At 46.8% G+C, this 17,488-nt stretch overlaps 1 protein-coding gene and 1 long non-coding RNA gene across 2 annotated transcripts in view; one reads left to right on the top strand and one right to left on the bottom strand.

Annotated features, from left to right (window-relative positions):
* Positions 1-17,488, bottom strand: part of LOC141988527 (uncharacterized) — a 93,370-nt gene that overhangs the window by 65,786 nt on the left and 10,096 nt on the right.
* LOC141988609 (uncharacterized) lies at positions 1,402-4,093 on the top strand. Its single transcript, XR_012639781.1, has 4 exons — positions 1,402-1,496; positions 1,676-1,979; positions 2,616-2,778; positions 3,199-4,093. It is a non-coding gene; the product is annotated as an uncharacterized LOC141988609 (long non-coding RNA).

The following is a 17,488-nucleotide window of genomic DNA, read 5'->3' as shown; positions in this document are numbered from 1 at the left end:
GCCCTTGCACCAATTCACCACGCACCAAACTTCTTGGCATTTCAGGCCTCTGGAGACTTTGTCCCAGCCATGGGCAGCCATTGGCAGGAATTTCACTGTTGAACTCCCTGAATCAAATGGCCACAAGGTGGAACTGACTCTCATAGATCACCTGACCAAGATGGCACACTTCATACCTTGGGCTGAGAGGACAGATCAACTCTAAATTCCCAAAGCCAAAATGCCGATGACACCTTTATTTTGATAACTATAAATTCCCCCCCTGATTCCATGCCACACAACCAATGGCCTCTCCGTACTTCCTGGCCATCAACCTGGTTCAATGAATCCACCACATTCAAGAAGAAAGAAGGGAGCCCCTCGAGGACACTAGGAAGGACTTCAGATAATACGCGGATTGCTGATTTCAAGAGGGGCCAGTCTTTTCAGTAGGAGAACAAACTCTGGGTCCCTTCCCTCACTCTGACACAATCCGTGCCCAGAATATCTGAGCCCCTCACAGACAATGGGACTGTCCTCCCCTCTCCTCCTTATGCGGGGGACTCGTACCCCCATTTTACAGACAGGGATTGAAGGTGAGGAAGTGACCTCTCCAAGGTCATGTCTGGAAATGTGGGGGAGAGCTGGGAACTGGACTGGGTTCTACAGGAGTGCCCTCCCCACAGGGGCAACTTCACTTTCTGCCCTTCGTTCTCTCCTTCCCTCTTGGCCCGTCTTCGAAGGGGGCTCCTAATGGGAAATGAGCCGCGGATTCCTCCCCCCCTCTGTCTTCCAGCCTCTGGGATCTGTCCACGTCACCTACAGCAATGCAGCCTGCAGCTGGCCCGGCTTGGGGAGCCATGACCTCATCCTGTGAAATCGAGAAGTATTGGCTCTCAGGGATGCTTAGATGGAAAACGACTCACCCCACACAGAGGTAGGAACCACCCATTCCCAGGTTGCCCTGAGGAGCCATGATTCCTCCAGGAGCTGGGGAAGGGCACAGTGATCAGTTTGTCAAAGGTAGGGGAGGATCGTGTAAGGAGAGGGTCTAGGAGAGGGTCTAAGAGAGGAGGAGCGTGAGCTAGGCTCTGTATTTGGACTTGGCAGGGCTCAAGAGAAGGGACAGGGGCTGTTAGAGGACAATGGTGAGGTACAAGCGGTGTTGGAGATGGGGGCAAGGCCTGAAAAGTTCAGCTACTTTAGCTCAATAGTACCAGAGAATCGCCGGTTGAGGTGACTGAAAGCTCTGAAGTAGGGCAGCCAAAATCATCCTCCTCAGATGGGAACGTACCAAAAGTCTGCAGAAGCTCAGCCTCTGAGGTGAACGTTGTGGCTCAAACCTCTCTTTGCTCTCTGTACCGCACAGGATTCCAGTTGGCTGTTCCAATCCAGGATGAAAACTATGCCACCGAAGTCTCACAGCACCTGGGCAGTGAAGTGCCACTTAAACCCGCTGTGATGCACAGACCTTGCCCTGGCTGTCTGCACAGGGCTGAATTTCACCCATTCAGAGTGTAAGGAAATGATTGGCTGAAGGCCTTTTTCTTTTTGGATGTCTGTCTAGTGGGAAAGAACTATGGGGATTTTTAACCTGTATTGCTCCCGGGACTGGTGCTTCAATGTTACAAAGAAGTGCTGATGCACTGGTGGATTTTTCCCCCTTTTAATCTACTCTCGTCTTCTCTTTTAACAGGCATTCTAAGGGCACCCCATGCTTCATACGGGCATTCTTGGGCGTGCAAATTGCATCAGACCAGCACAGGAATAAATAATAGTGAATGACATATGCAGACACTAAAGTTCTGCAGCCAAATTCTCGGAAACTTTCCTCTTCAATGTAGGATCAGGATTTTGTATTTAATTGATTTTTTTAAAGTGCTAAGCAGATGCTACCCTGTAATGAGAGGAAACAGAAGCGAAAAACTAAAAGAATGTTACTTAAACCAATGAACTGATGCAGAGAGTGGAAACACAGCAAAGCAAACAAATGAATTACTGTGAGTAAATAACCTGAAAGCAAATGGGGAAGAAAACCTCATCTGGGTAATTGTGGCTCTTGGGATAAAGATCAGGTTCCTGGTACCTAGTCTGGCTTGGAGCATCCCTTATCCCCTGGATCCCAGACCTGGGATACAGATGTCATTCTCTGTGTGGTGTCCATATTTTATTCCTAGGAAAAGGATCCCCAAACAAGGTGTAAAGATCCTGGACTCAATTGCCTGTAAGAAGCTTCAGCCACCTTCAGAGGTAGAAGTCACTGTCTTTCCTACGACGCCACTACTGCCCTTTCTGCTCTCCAGCCCTGCTCCCTGCAGCAGGACAGAGACACCCCTTAACTCCCTGAGTCCTGATTTCCTGCCATTCAAGGGGCTGGGGGCTTGCATTGCCCCCACCCCCGCCATCAGATACTTTTCCTATGGGAATCTCCCTAGAGCAGGGGAGAAAACTGTTCTTTTAGAACCAGTCTGCTCAGGAAATCCACCCACGCTGACCTCATCTGAGCTGCTTTGTGTATCCGAGATTAGCAGTATCTTTGGAAAACCCTTAGCGAACAGGGGTGTGAGGTGAAGCAGGGAATACGGGAGCTTCAGCAGGTTCCCCTGAAGAACACCACCCTGCCTTTCTCTGGTCAGGCTAGGGCTCGCCATCCATTGTGGAGGTGAAGACCGGATGGGAGCTGCTGGATTGATCTTGATGTGCCATGTCCTTGTGTGGATGAAGGTCCTACATCTCAGAGATGGCCAGCAGCAGATATTCCACGTGTCCAGGAATAGGCTAAACAACCTACACTGATAGGTAAGTAAAATCATGGCCACATGTAGACATCACAGGAGTTGGTGGGGATTGAACCAGGGCCCTTCAGCACAAGCCCCTCTCACTCAGTGTCAACCAATCCTGCTCCACCCACTAGACCACGCCCCCTTCCAGAGCCGCAGAACCCAGGAGCCTTGATTCTGAGACTCATGCCTCACATCACAAGGCCAAACCTCCTCCCATTAAGGGAGCTAGAGAAGAGACCGTCTGCAAGACCCCCTCTACATTTCCCCTGTCAGAGACTGCAGCCACGGGTGACAAGTGAATGAGCAGAGATCTCCCCTGTGGGAATCCGAGGGGCAGCACATTTGGGGTTTCACAGGAAAGGCCTCTGGCAGCCATTGACAGAGTGTTCCTGTGAGGAGATTTTCCGTCTCGAACAAAGGGTTTCTGTTCCCCCAGATCTCAGCCGCTCAGCAGAATGCGGGAGAGCCGAGTGCTGATGGGCTAGAGGGGTCACCGGAGTCACCGCGCAGCTGTGCAGCAGGTGCAGTGTCTGCAGTCACCATGGGCCAAACTCTGCGCTCCAGACAACACAGGCCAAGTTTCCCTGGATTGCGAAGGGGACTTTGGCTCGGGGAATTGGTTGCTGGTGCCTGTGTCCACAGAGAACTGGGATGTTTTCATTAGCCCACCAATGGTACATGAAGCGCCATCCAAGCCAGGGGAGAATGGACATTAAAGAGCGAGGCTGGGACCTCTGCGGAGCTGCTGCAATCGAGCATCCACAGCCAGAAGAGAGACGATGGGAAACTCGCTTAGATGGCTGGCCACAGCAGCAGCAGCCGTCTCATAAAGCTCTGCTCATACTCTAGCCAACAGAGGCAGGGCCAAGAGCCACACAGGGAGAGCCTGGGTTGCAATTAGCACTATGCAGTTTTTCAGTGGATTGTGCTGTCCCGACAGTCTATTTCCTGTAATGTGCACATCCAGCCTCCCTGGCTGACCTCAATGGAAGTTAGGTGCTCTGTGCCCACAGGATCAGTGCTCAATGTGCTCACGCAGCAACCTAGGGTGCAAAAATAGAACATGATAGATGCAATGGTCCAAATAGTTAAAAACCTGTCCTCCCTGTTTGTCCCTACAGTTTTCATGTTTGCAGTTAAAGGAAGCCAGATATCTAGTTACTTGAGAGCCCCCTTGTTCCAGTCAGGCAGAAGATCAGTGCTAGCATGTGCACAAACCCTTATAGGGAAAAGATGGATTTTTAACCTAAAGCCATACCCCGCTCAACCACGTTTTCACAACTTCACAGGTGAGGCAGTGTAAGAAATGGCTGTGCCTTTTGCTTAGGATTTGACTCACTGTGGAAAGACACATCACATTACCCAGTGTTGGAGAACTAAGGGCCTATTGGACTGCAGACGACCAGCAAATTAAACAGGAGGTGATCTTGTAAAAATAAAGTATTTATATTAACTAATAAGCCAACCTCTGCCCTAGTCCAGGTCTGCTTTGTGTTTAAACCCTAGGTAAAATCCAGTGCATTCAGGCCAGCATGGAGCTGCTGTTTGAATCATCTAATCTGGTCTTTTCAGAGGAATTTTTGAATGTTAGATGTACTGATCCACAGCATTCACGTACTCCTTAGTAGCATGACAACTGCGCACCTCACAACCTTCTACGTATTTAGCCTCACTACACCCCTGTGAGGTCGGGAATTATGACCATCCCCATTTCACAGTTGGGGAACTGAGGCACAATGAGATAAAGCAAGTTCTGAAGGTAACTCAGGAAGTCTTTGGCAGAAAAAGTAGCTGAATCTGGGTCTACCAAATCCAGAATTAGCACCTCAGCCATGGGAACATCCTTAAGCCTGACTCCCTTACCCTCCTCTGAATATCCTCGTCCTAGTTAAGGCTTCTTCCACTGCAGTGCCCTGTGCCTCCCATCAGTTATTCATTGTCTTAAGACTTTAAAGACCTAAAAGACACCTGTGCCAGCTTTAGATGAGTAGAAACACAGCTCTACAGATGAGCAGAAACACAATCCACAACAGAACAGCAAAAGAAAGTGCAGTGGCCAACTCAGCCAACACAAAACACATCCGGACACACATGTACCCTCATCTGATCTCCTGCAAAAGATAGGTTTCATTCCACTGAATGCATCCGATGAAGTGAGCTGTAGCTCACGAAAGCTTATGCTCAAATAAATTTGTTAGTCTCTAAGGTGCCACAAGTCCTCCTGCAAAAAATGTAGATCTCTTGTAATCAGAACTGGTGGAGCTAGATCCAGAGGTGGTATAAACTGGAATAGCTTGAGGATCTGTAAATCAAGCACTTTAATACTTTGAGTGCATATTTTGTTTTAAGTCTTTGACAAATAAAGAAAATACCTGCTGAACAATCTATGTGCATGGATATTCTCTCATTTCTCCTGGGATGTGTCTTTTGCTCAAACTGCCTCTCCTGGGCAACTTCTTGTTACTTTCTGATTCAGCTACATTTGCTCACCAATGGCCGTGCATATTCGCTGGCCCTCTGGGGAGCTGTCTCCCAGCCCCAGGACTCTACATATGCAAAAAAATCCAGCTCCCTTTTTGGGGTTGTTACCCTGTGTTGCCCCCTTCCAGCACTGAGTCCTTCCCTGCCCCCTTTTCCTCAAGGGCTGGGGTCTGCGCTCTCTGGGCTAAGAGGGTCTCCTCTTTGGTCAGAGGCACCTTTCCCCAGCCATTTCCCCTCACCTGTAAACACAATAAAGAGAGCGTTACTATCGGCATTAGCCTCTCACCAGAGATCACTGCTCAGCGAGAGAAATATGGAGACCTAGCTCATGTCGGTGCAGAAGGAAAGCTTGGGAGGGCATTCAAAGATAGATGGTATGAATGTCATTCAAGATGTGCAGTTCCTCTTTATAAAACAGACACATAAAATGATACCTGAATTAAATGTGGCCTCAGGGGGCATTTTTCAAAAAGCAGCAGGAATGGTGACAGAGTGGGAACATACATCTTTGAGTCACATATGACAAAAAAGTTTGTCAAACCAATATATTTCCAAGAAACATTTCAGTTTAGACTGACTGGCATTTTTCAAAAGAAAATAGTTTAGTCAAAATTTTGTCAACCAGTTCTACACATTAACTTTCCAATTAGATTTCTCCATCCGCCCTCCACCCCACCCCATATCAGAGGCTGTAGGTGCTCTTCCTAATTTGAAACACATACATAAAAACTGAAGATCTGAGAGACAAGTCCTAGGTTAGAGAATTGTCTTTTCTAACTATAAAAGTAACCTACAAGTTTCAACCACAGACATGCTGGAGGCAACAGCCCATCCACATATCATCCCAATTCTAGCCTGGGAAAGAAGATGTGCTTGACAGCATTCCCAGAATGTTAACACATCCAAAGGATTATGGACCAAAACAGAAGCAAGTTGCAAGGCTGGTGACTCTCTCTGCCCAAAAGATGCCCTGTCCCTAGCCCCCAATTTGAATCAAAATATTTCCAGAGTAAAAGTTCTTCTTCAGACAATACCAAGAGAAACTGCCCTCTTTCAAAACAGCTTGCATCTTATATTGTTCGCAAGGACAGCAAGGTGCATATGACCTTTGAAAGATAAGACTCTCTATGCTGGAGACATGGGCCACCAGCTTCTGTGAGGGCAGCTTGACTTTCCTGCTGTTGGAAATAATGGCAGGTGGTGTTCATATTGAAAGAGGACCTCTTTGCTTAAAGGCAGCTTTAGCCTCATTCCTGTGGACAATGATGAGAGCTGGTGGCTATTTTGAAAAGTCGCAGTTCTCTGAAAAAGAAAGTTATTCACCATTAAAACTTTTGGAAAATGTTCCCCTGGCATATGGCTCTCTCACACACATACACACAAATTCTTATGAATTAACAGTTTTAGCAGAAAATTTCAGCCTTTTCTCAAAAAAATTAAAGCTTGAACTCTGGATATTTTTGTTGCTCTTCTCTGGACTTTTTCAATTCTAATATATCTTTTTTTTTTTTCTTTTTTTTTTTTTTGGAGATAGGGTAACCAGAACTGCACAAAGTATTCAGGGTGTGAGCATACCATGTATTTATATACAGGCAATATGATATTTTCTGTCTTATTATTTATCCCTTTCCTAATGGTTCCTAATATTGTTCGCTTTTTGAACCACCACTGCACACAGTTTTCAGAGAACTATCCTCAATGAGTCCAAGATCTCTTTCTTGAGTGGTAACAGCTTATTTAGACCCCATCATTTTGTATGTATAGTTAGGATTATGTTTTCTAATGTGCATTACTTTGCATTATCAACACTGAATTTCGTCTGTCATTTCCTTGCCCGATCACCCACTTTTGTGAGATCCCTTTGTAACTCTTTTGCGGTCAACTTTGGACTTAACTATCTTGAGTAGTTTTGTATCATCTGCGAGCTTTGCCACCTCACTGTTTACCCCTTTTTCCAGATAATTTATGAATATGTTGAATACAGTTCCTTATGGAACCCTGTTGTTTACCTCTCTCCATTGTGAAAGCTGACCATTTATTCCTACCCTTTGTTTCCTGTCTTTTAACCAGTTACTGATTCATGACAGAACCTTCCATCTCATCCCATGACTATTTAGTTTGCTTAAGAGCCTTTGATGATGGACTTTGTCAAAAGTTTTCTGAAAGTCTAGGTACACTATATCCATTGGATCACCCTTGTCTACATGTTTGTTGACCCCCTCCAAGAATTCTAATAGATTGGTGAGGCATGATTTACCTTTACAAAAACCATGTTGACTTTTCCCTAACAAATCATGTTCATCTATGTATCTGATAATTCTGTTCTTTACTATAGTTTCAACCAATTTGCCTGGTAATGAAATTAAATTTACTGTTGTAATTGCCAGGATCATCTCTGTATCATTTCTTGAAAACCAGGGTTATATTAACTTTCTGCAGTCATCTGGTACAGAGGCTCATTTCAGTGATAGGTTACATACCACAGTTAGTAGTTGTGCTAATTTCATATCTGAGTTCCTTCCGAACTCGTGGTTGAATACCATCTGGTCCTGCAGTAAAGCCTGATGCAAGAAATTCATTGAGATTCTTCACAATGGCCTTATCTTCCTTGAGTGCTCCTTTAGCACCTCAATGGTCCAGTGGCCCCACTGGTTGTTTAACAGGCTTCATGCTGCTGAGGTACTTAAAAAAAACTTTCTGTTTTTGTGTCTTTTGCTAATTGCTCTTCAAATCCTTTTATGGCCTGCCTGATTATATTTTTACACTTGGACTTTCTCTTAAGCTTGGTTTTCCTCTGCTAGCCTCAGGACTTGCTCATGCAATACTCCAGGTGACTATGAGATGCTACCTTGCTTTGAAAAGGCTGACCCATGTCACTGTAAACTCTTGCTGGGTTGCATCACTCCATAGGAAGGTAAAATCTCCACGGGGGTGTGAACTAAGGTGGAGTTGCTATCGGAGCTCACAATGGGACACAGAGGGTGCTGGAGCGCCACCACCCAGTCCCAGAGCAATTGAGGCCCTTGAGAAAAGTGGTGACCCTAGAGTCTGGCAAACTAAACCTTGACTCCCAGGAGACTATTTAAAGGCCAGAGCATAGAACAAACTGCAAATCTGTGACATCTTCACATTCTCCTACCTGGTCATATATAACTCATTGCTATTCTTCTTTCCTAGTTCCTGAAGCTATGCATGGAGACACTTACAGATCTCTACCAGAGCTGGCAAAGATATGGTCAGAGGACAATTCCTTAAACCCTTTTTCTTTTCATGAGTTATCTGCAAATTGGCTTTGCTGTGTCCATCTTTGTTCGTTACTCCAAATGATTCAAAGTTAATGAGTCAAACGCAATTCACAGCATGGTCTAGATTATACTTAGCCCTGCCATGAGTGCAGGGGACTGGACTAGATGACTCATGAGGTCCCTTCCAGTTCTATGATTCTATTGGAACGAACATGGCCAGCTCAGATTTATATGGCTGTCTTTGTGCTGCACACCGTGGCCACTCAGACATGGACAACAATAATGGGCAGAGAAGTGTTTCAAAATACCCCTTCAACTTGGACTAATCCTCTCTATTAGCCATGCGCAGCATAGTGGCCTATAACATGTTTGTGCAGTGTTGATTGTGGCATATTGATAACTATTACTGTTGTAACCGATCCTTTTAAATTTCAAGTTTTCCTGGCCCTGTCTGCAGCCTAGGAGGCTCTGTAAGGAAACTTAGGCTCTGGCAGTGAGGAGGCGTGACATAGAGTGACACTACATTGCTATAAATAGCAGTGTAGATGGAGGAGGCACTGGTTGGGCATGTGCAGAACCATGCAGGGTACATACCTTACGGGTTCAGGTGTGTCTTTACTCATCTAAGCAACGCTTCATCATCTACACTGCTATGTATACTGGTGCTAGGAAGCATGCCAGGTCAGGGGATTTACATGCCACCCTAAGGAGTGTGCAGTGTAGACACAGCCTTAGGGAGCAGCCTGCTTTGTCTCTCTCTGTTTCAAGGTTCTTGTATGTTATTGTTCTGAATTCTAAAGAAATAAAAGTGTTATGTTGCAGCCTTCCAAAAGTGTATTTTAGGCTTTCAACTAATGCCTCTATTTGTATGCTGTGAACATAACACTGATTCTACCCAGTAGGGGTCAGGAGTATGGGTGCACCATCCAGTTCAACACTGAGCACGTGAAATATAATACCGCAGAGTACTAATGAAAATGAGCTTTCATGGACGGTGATTTAGAAATAAATTACTATGTGAACTGTTTCAAAGACTATGACGCTATCAATAGTGTTTTGTTAATACATCTTCCTGTGAAAGGGACATTTTCAGTTAAGTAAAATAACAGGGAAAAAGACCCAAAAAGTTATTTTCAAAAACCACCCACTGCCCCAGTTCCACCCAAGACTTAGTGCTTTGGTAATTTCCAATGAAATAGGGAGGACCTGGGTTGGCTTATTTAGGGAGAAACAAATGGTTTGACACTGTGTTACACTTTTAAAGGACGTATTTTTTAATTCATTTTAACTCAGAAATTAATTAACAGATGCACTAGCAAATTCTCAGAAAATTCATTCTTTAGGCAGGATGTAGTGCTGTAAATAGGAGGAGAACATAGTTTAAATACGTCAAGAGGCAACAACTGGACACAGACAGATTAATAGGGGAGTACAAGGAAACAAGGAGTTAATATAGTCAGCATGAAAGGCAGTGACCTCAGACACCACAGTGGATCTCTGCTTAAGTGGAAGCAAACTCAACCTTATCTGTGGCACTACCCTCCATGCTATACAGTAAATAGTTTGTACTTGGAGCCACATGGACATTTTTTTCAGTGTTGCAGAAAAGTTAGTTTGTCATTTAGTTCTGCTTTATTGGTTAGAAATATATCGATAATGTTCATGGCAGTTGCATATATGTCTATATTTTGCACTAAATCCTGATCTTATTAAACACAAGTGCCAAAACTTCAATTGACTTCACACTACCTGAACTCTAATAATGCATATGCAGAAGGGGAAAGAATTAAGATTGCATCTGTCTGAAAAGGTCTGAGGAATCACAGCCTAACCCGTAGGCCCGCTGCCTTTCAGACCCATGACGCCCAGTCAAACATTTCCCCTCTTTTTCATGCAATTTGCTCCCTTCTGCATCCTGCTGCTGCCACCCCCTTTCTGCCCTCACCCAAACACAGTGGAGTTTTTATCTTGCTCCCCTGCCCAGAATATAGCCCAGGGGAGCGGAAAAAGCAATTCTAAAGGCTGGAGAGCCTCCTGCATGGCCTACAGAAGCAGCGGTATCCTAGAGCTGAGAACTGTGCAGGCAGAGGAAGGGGGAAAAAGAATAGAGCCACGCCCAGATACCAGCATCAGCCATCTTAACAGAAAGCATCACCCAGCCCATCACCTGAGAACATAAGAATGGTTCATACTGGGTCAGACCAATGGTCCATCTAGCCCAGCGTCCTGTCTTCCACAATGGCCAATATCAGATGTTTCAGAGAGAATGAACAGAACAGGACAATTATCAAGTGATCCACACCCTGTCATCCGCTCCCAGCTTCTGACAGTCATAAGTTTTGGGACACCCAGAGCATGGGGTTGCATCCCTGACCATCTTGGCTAATAACCATTGATGGACCAGTCCTCCAGGAACTTATCTAATTCTTTTTTGAACCCAGTTATACTTTTGGCCTTCACAACATCCCCTGGCAATCACTGTCCTCCGCACAGCTCTACTGCTGACAGTTGAGAGAAATTCTTCTTTAGTACCTCAAGTATTGGCTTGTGTTTTAGGAACTGAGTTCCAGACCCTAGGTTGTTGTATAATTTCATTGAAGTCACTTGAAGTCAATGGAGCTACACGAATGACAGCAAATGAGGATCTGGCCCTGAAAATACGGAGTTCTACTGATTCATCTTATTTTTATTAGTTAGTTTATCCAAGGGAAGGTCAAGAAGTGACTTAAATATGCTGTATACGTGTCTGTGTGGGACAAAGATTTCCAATCGGGTAAAGATCTTTCTTTCTGCAGACAGAGGTATAAGATTCAGTGGCTGGAAGCTAAATAAACTCAGTCCAGATACGAGGTGCACCTTTTTCTTCGTGAGGGTAATTAATTATTGGAACAAATTACCTATTACTGCGGTGGATGTTCCATCATGTAATGTCTTAAAATCAAGGCACGATGTCTTCCTAAATCATATGCTGTAGCTTGAACAGAATTCATGGACTCAATGGACAAATTACTGGGTCTTGTGCCTGTGTTATGAAGGAAGTTCAACCAGATAAAGATATTGGTCCTTTCAGCATGTTTAAGTCACTTTAAAAAAATCTAGGAATCGATGAGTCTCTTTATGTCTTCCCAACACATCTTGATCTCTGACTTATGAGGATATGTAACAATAACCCTGTTATCTCTGTTCAGAATCTGACGTTTATCTCAGCAGCTGCTGGCATATTCCATATGTCAGGGGTCTGTTGGCCCCTTACTAAAACTCAGTGCGGGTATTTTGGTTGGCTAGGGCCCAGCACCAAAAGGAAGGGGAAGGGTCGGTGGGAAACCAGGCCCCTGAGGCTGACAGTCCCCAGGGACAATGGAGACAGGCCAATGCTCCAGGTCGGGCCTGCTTGACAGGGGGGCCAGGCTAATCAGGGAGTCGGGGGGTCAGAAAGGCCCCGTCCTCCCTGTGAGCTGGAACCAGAGGCTCCACTTTGCCTCAGCCCGGCTGCTGCTTCTCTGGCCCCCCGCCGGCTCTGGGGCTGCAGCCCTGCCCCCAGCACAGGGCCTGCTCTCTCCTTAGCTCGGCCCCACTCTGTCTGTCTGACGCAGGGCGACTCCAGCTCACACGGAGGACGGGACCTTCCTGACCCCCTGACTCCCTCATTGGCCTGGCCCCCCTGTCAATCAGGCCGCGCTGGAGCATTGGCCTCTCCCCATTGCCCCCGGGGACTGTCAGTCTCCGGGTCCTGGTTTCCCACCGACCCCTCCCCTTCCTTTTGGTGCTGGGCCCTAGCCAACCAAAACACCCCCACTGAGTTTTAGTAAGGGGCCAACGGTCCCCTGAGACATAGCAGTGTGGAAGTGGAGCCACTGAGCCAAAGCCTGGGCTTAATAGCGCACGTATAAATCTGGAATAACTTCCCAGATTGTACAATGGCAGAAAAGCTGGATCCAAAGGTGCTGAACTCAATGACGGCTTTTCCATGGACTAGTGGGCTATAGCTCAAGGCATAGAATCTGATGCACTACTGAACTCTTTCTTGTTGGGAAGAGGCATCTCTCGCTATATCCCCACCCATCCTGAGCCGGGAATTGGGTGTCTTGCCAAGATGCTCTGATACAAAGCAAGGCTCTCTTTGGATTGGAGTGGCAGTCTCATTGGCTGCAAGAAAAGAGTTCCCAAAGAACGGCAGCAAAAGGGTTAAGGAGCATAAAGTGATCTTCTACACACACACAAATCTACTTCTCTGCTAACAATGCCCATTGCAACTGACGTTCAAGGTATATCTTCAGACGCTGGCATTTACATATTCCCAATATATCATATTATCATCAATATGTTTACACCCAAGAGTGTATCTAGTGTTGCAGCAGGTGAACGAATACTTTGATCAATACTGAGAGAAAAAGGCCAAACAGGAAGGAAGGGCCAACAGTCTGGGTGCTAGCCTGGAATTTGGAAGAGGAGTTAAATTCCTGTCTCTGCCACAGATTTGCTGTGTGACCTTGGACAAGTCACTTAGCCCCTCATTTGCCTTTCTGTAAAATGGGGTTAATAGCACTTCCTTATTTCACAGAGGTGTTCTGAGAACACATACATTAAAAGGTTGTGAGATACTCAATTGTTGCAGTAGCTGGAGCCATATATGTGCTTTAGATACATCGCAAATACCTTACTTATGTTGGGGAATGCTGATTCACATGAGCTGTCCCATTCACTACTGCAGGAATAAGATGTCACCCATCAGGAAGAGTCCAGTGATGTGACTCAAACAGATGTAGAAAATGGTTACCATTATCAATAAGACCATTCCTGTAACTGAGCCATCGGGATGCCTTTGGTGTGGTGTGTGTATGTCCTTTCTCGTAGGTACCACACCTGACATTCATAGCGCAGGGCATTTTTGCATGAAAAGGAGATAGAAGGGAGGGGTGTTGAATTAATAAGAAATTTGTTTCATATGAATTCCCAAAGGCCTGCCCCTTCCTTTCCTCCTCTGTGGCAAATATCCTCAATTCTGGATTGAGACATGAAGGATTCCATAGGTCAGATGCTTTGAAAACGATCCACTGTCTGATTCAGAAATGACCATTAAAAGGAACAAAGCCAAGCTATGGAATAGAGCTGTGGAAAGAAGTGAAAGCATTTGAAGAAAATCAGGGCCCAACTGTGACAAGGTGAGGCCGGACTGCACCATTTTGTGGCTATACTGTGCTGGTGTAATGGCCCTGAGTAGGTTTAACATCATTACATAAGAACATAAGAACGGACATACTGGGTCAGACCAAAGGTCCATCTAGCCCAGTATCCTGTCTTCCGACAGTGGCCAGTGCCAGGTGCCCCAGAGGGAATGAACAGAACAGGTAATCATCAAGTGATCCATCCCTTGTCGCTCATTCCCAGCTTCTGGCAAACAGAGGCTAGGGACACCATCCCTGCCCATCCTGGCTAATAGCCATTGATAGACCTATCCTCCATGAATTTATCTAGTTCTTTTTTGAACCCTGTTATAGTCTTGGCTTTCACAATATCCTCTGGCAAGGAGTTCCACAGGTTGACTGTGCGTTGTGTGAAGAAATACTTCCTTTTATTTTAAACCTGCTACCTATTAATTTCATTTGGTGACCCCTAGTTCTTGTGTTATGAGAAGCAGTAAACAAAACTTCCTTATCTACTTTCTCTATACCAGTCATGATTTTATAGGCCTCAATCATATCTCCCCTTAACCGTCTCTTTTGCAAGCTGAAAAGCCCCAGTCTTATTAATCTCTCCTCATACGGAAGCTGTTCCATACCCCTAATCATTTTTGTTGCCCTTTTCTGAACCTTTTCCAATTCCAATATATCTTTTTTGAGATGGGGCGACCACATCTGCACACAGTATTCAAGATGTGGGCATACCATGGATTTATAGAGGAAAGATGATAGTTTCTGTCCTATTATCTATCCCTTTCTTAATTATTCCCAGCATTCTGTTTGCTTTTTTGACTGCTGCTGCACATTGAGTGGATGTTTTCAGAGAACTATCCACAATGACTCCAAGATCTCTCTTTCTTGAGTAGTACCAGCTAATTTAGACCCCATCATTCTCATCATTGATTCCCAAGGGGCTGTAACAGTGTGGCAAAGAGCATGACTTGGTCCCCGGCCTGCAGCATCCCTGCTCCAGCAACGGTACCTGCCATGTTCCCTCCTGTCTGCCGGCCCAGGGTGCTACTTGTAATGTACAATGCTGGTTTTCCAATTTATTTGAACTCTGGGAGCATGACCTTGTGTCTGTGAAACTTCGCAGCCCAATTAAACATGACTTATGGATGGTTCTGAACAGCCGCCTTCCAACCAGGTTGGAATCTAGAACTTGAAATACCAGGAAAGCTGGTGGGTGCACAAATTCAGGGTTCCCGTTTGGCCCAGTCTCCTCCCAAACCCCACTCTTCCCCTGCTCCTCCCAAGCACCATGGACACTGTGTGTAGCCTCCTTCTCTTCACCAGAACTCAATGGGACGGAAGTTGGAAGCTTCATCTATGCCTTCTAAAGCATGCTTCCGTTCTTTCACCAGTATGACCACACCCGGGGCCGGCCTTACACAGGGGCGAACTGAGCGAAGGCCGGGGGCGCCATTATAAACGGGGTGCCTCTGGATCAGCGGTGCCCCTGCCGCTCTGCTGGCGTCTGCAGCCCCGCAGCTCCTTGGAACCCCCCCCCGCAGCTGGGGAATAAGGGCGCCACTGATGCCAGGGTGTCCCCTGTATACCCTGCCATGTACCCTATCTCTGCAGAGCAGAGTCGGGGGTGGGGATAGGGCTCACCAAGAGAGGGACAGGGCTGCTGGCACCTGCTACTGTGTCGAAAGGAGCTTTTTATTTAGACTGGTGGGTGCCTTCTCTTAAAGGGGCAGTGCGCGGTCTCTCACACTTCCCCAGCTCACACCCACTCTCTCTTTCACACTCACCTCCCAGCACATACTTATATTGTTGTTGTTGTTTGTTGTTACTTCTTGGTACTTCCTGCAATGCACATATATTCTCTGTAATTTTATTCTTTCACAGTGCTGTAATTTTAGTTTTTTGACTGGTCTGTGCATTTCATAATTTTATTTCTCTCTCATGCTGACATTGAATTCTTTAAGTAGTGAGTTCTAAATCGCCGAACCTGTCCCGGCTGGAGTAATTATCATTATTACTATTATTATCATATTGTGCTTTGTCATTCATTATTGTGCTACAATCAAATAATAGTATCCCTCTCGAACAGGGGTGGGCAAACTACAGCCCGTGGGCCACATCCAGCCTTCCAGACGGTTTAATCCGACCCTCGAGTTCTTACTGGGGAGTGGGGTCTGGGGCTTGCCCTGCTCCCGCCAGGGAGACGGATTGGAGGCCGCTCCACGCGTGTGCTGAGGCTCCTGGAAGCAGCGGCATGTCCCCCCTATGGCTCCTACATTTAAGGGCAGCCAGGGGGCTCCGTGTGCTAGCCCTGCCCCAGGCGTCACCCCTGAGGCTCCCATTGGCCAGGAACTGCGACTAATGGGAGCTGCAGGGGTGGTGCCTGCAGACGGGGCAGCGCGTAGAGCCTCCTGGCCGCACCTCCTCATAGGAACCAGAGTGAGGACATGCCGCTGCTTCCAGGAGCTGCTTGAGGTAAGCATGGCCCACAGCCTGCACCCCTGACCCCAACCCCCTACCCCACCCTGGAGCCCCCTCACACACCCTGAACTCCTCATTTCTGGCCCCGCCCCAGAGCCCGCACCCCAGGTGGAATCCTCACTACCGCCCCCCCCCATGCCCTAACCCCCTGCCCCAACCCTCCTCCTGTCCTCCTAACCCCTTTGTCCCAGCCTGGACCACCCTCCTACAGCCCAAATCCCTCATCCCCAGCCCAGAGCCCGCACCTCAGGCCAGAACCTTCCCCTTCCCCCTCCCCCCCCACACCCCAACCCCCTGCCCCAGCCAGGAGCCCCCTCCTGCACCCTGAACTCCTCATTTCTGGCCTCACCCCAGAGCCCGTACCCCCAGCCAGAGCCCTCACCCCCTCCCACACCCCAACCCCCAATTTTGTGAACATTCATGACCCACCATACAATTTCCATACCCAGCTGTGGCCCTCGGGCCAAAAAGTTTGCCCACCCCTGTTCTCGGCAAAACCTCTGTGTGTTATCCAAAAATTGAACATGGCTCTAGATCTTAAAGGAACAAACAAGAGACCAGAACTCTTGAGCCTATTTGCTAATAAGAACAATCAGAACGCAGCCCTGACTCCATGGACGGCAGGGGGCGGGGGTCCCTCCGGATTTACATCAGCATCATCAAGATCAGAATGTGGCCCTGATTCTGATGCAACCAGGGGTTACAGAAATGGAGCTCTATTAAAGACTCCCTGTCATTTTCTTTGTTTCCTTTTAATCTTTTCCAGGAACCAGAGCACCACCCAGGCATGACCGAGAGATACAGAATGCTCCACCTATTACCCTGAAAAACTGGCTTTGGGGCACCTCTTGAATAACCTGCCTATCACCCCCCTTAATCTCTCCTTCCCGAGGCGTGGGTCTCCAGGGTTGTGAGGGAAACACTTGAAGGACAGGCAGCCAGGCACTTTTTATTCGTGTACGTACTAACCCGGAACAGAGTACTAATCGAAATGCAAACAACACACAAATAACTTATCACAAGCTAAAGAGCATTCAAACTACAATAGCATACAGTTCAAATTGTCCTAAGCGATTGTGTTTGGCTACACATGGCCAGTATGCAGCAGATCTGGTTTCCTTGTACTAAACATATTTTGTCCAAGCGCTCCCTTATTAAACTCCACATACATTGTGAGCAGTGTTCCCTCTAATTTTTATGTCCGTGTGTGGAACGAATTTTGTTATGGGCACCAATATGGAGGTGATGTGCAACACATCACCCTCATATAGGTTCACATAACATTCATGTGGTGGGGGTGGGGCCAAGGGGTTCGGAGTGTGGGAGGGGGCTCAGGGCTGGGATGTGGGGGGGATGAGGGCTCTGGCTG

The sequence above is a fragment of the Natator depressus genome, chromosome 6 (genome assembly GCF_965152275.1).
Source record: "Natator depressus isolate rNatDep1 chromosome 6, rNatDep2.hap1, whole genome shotgun sequence".
Classification (NCBI taxonomy): Eukaryota; Metazoa; Chordata; order Testudines; family Cheloniidae; genus Natator; species Natator depressus.
This window is presented reverse-complemented; position numbering and strand designations above follow the sequence as displayed.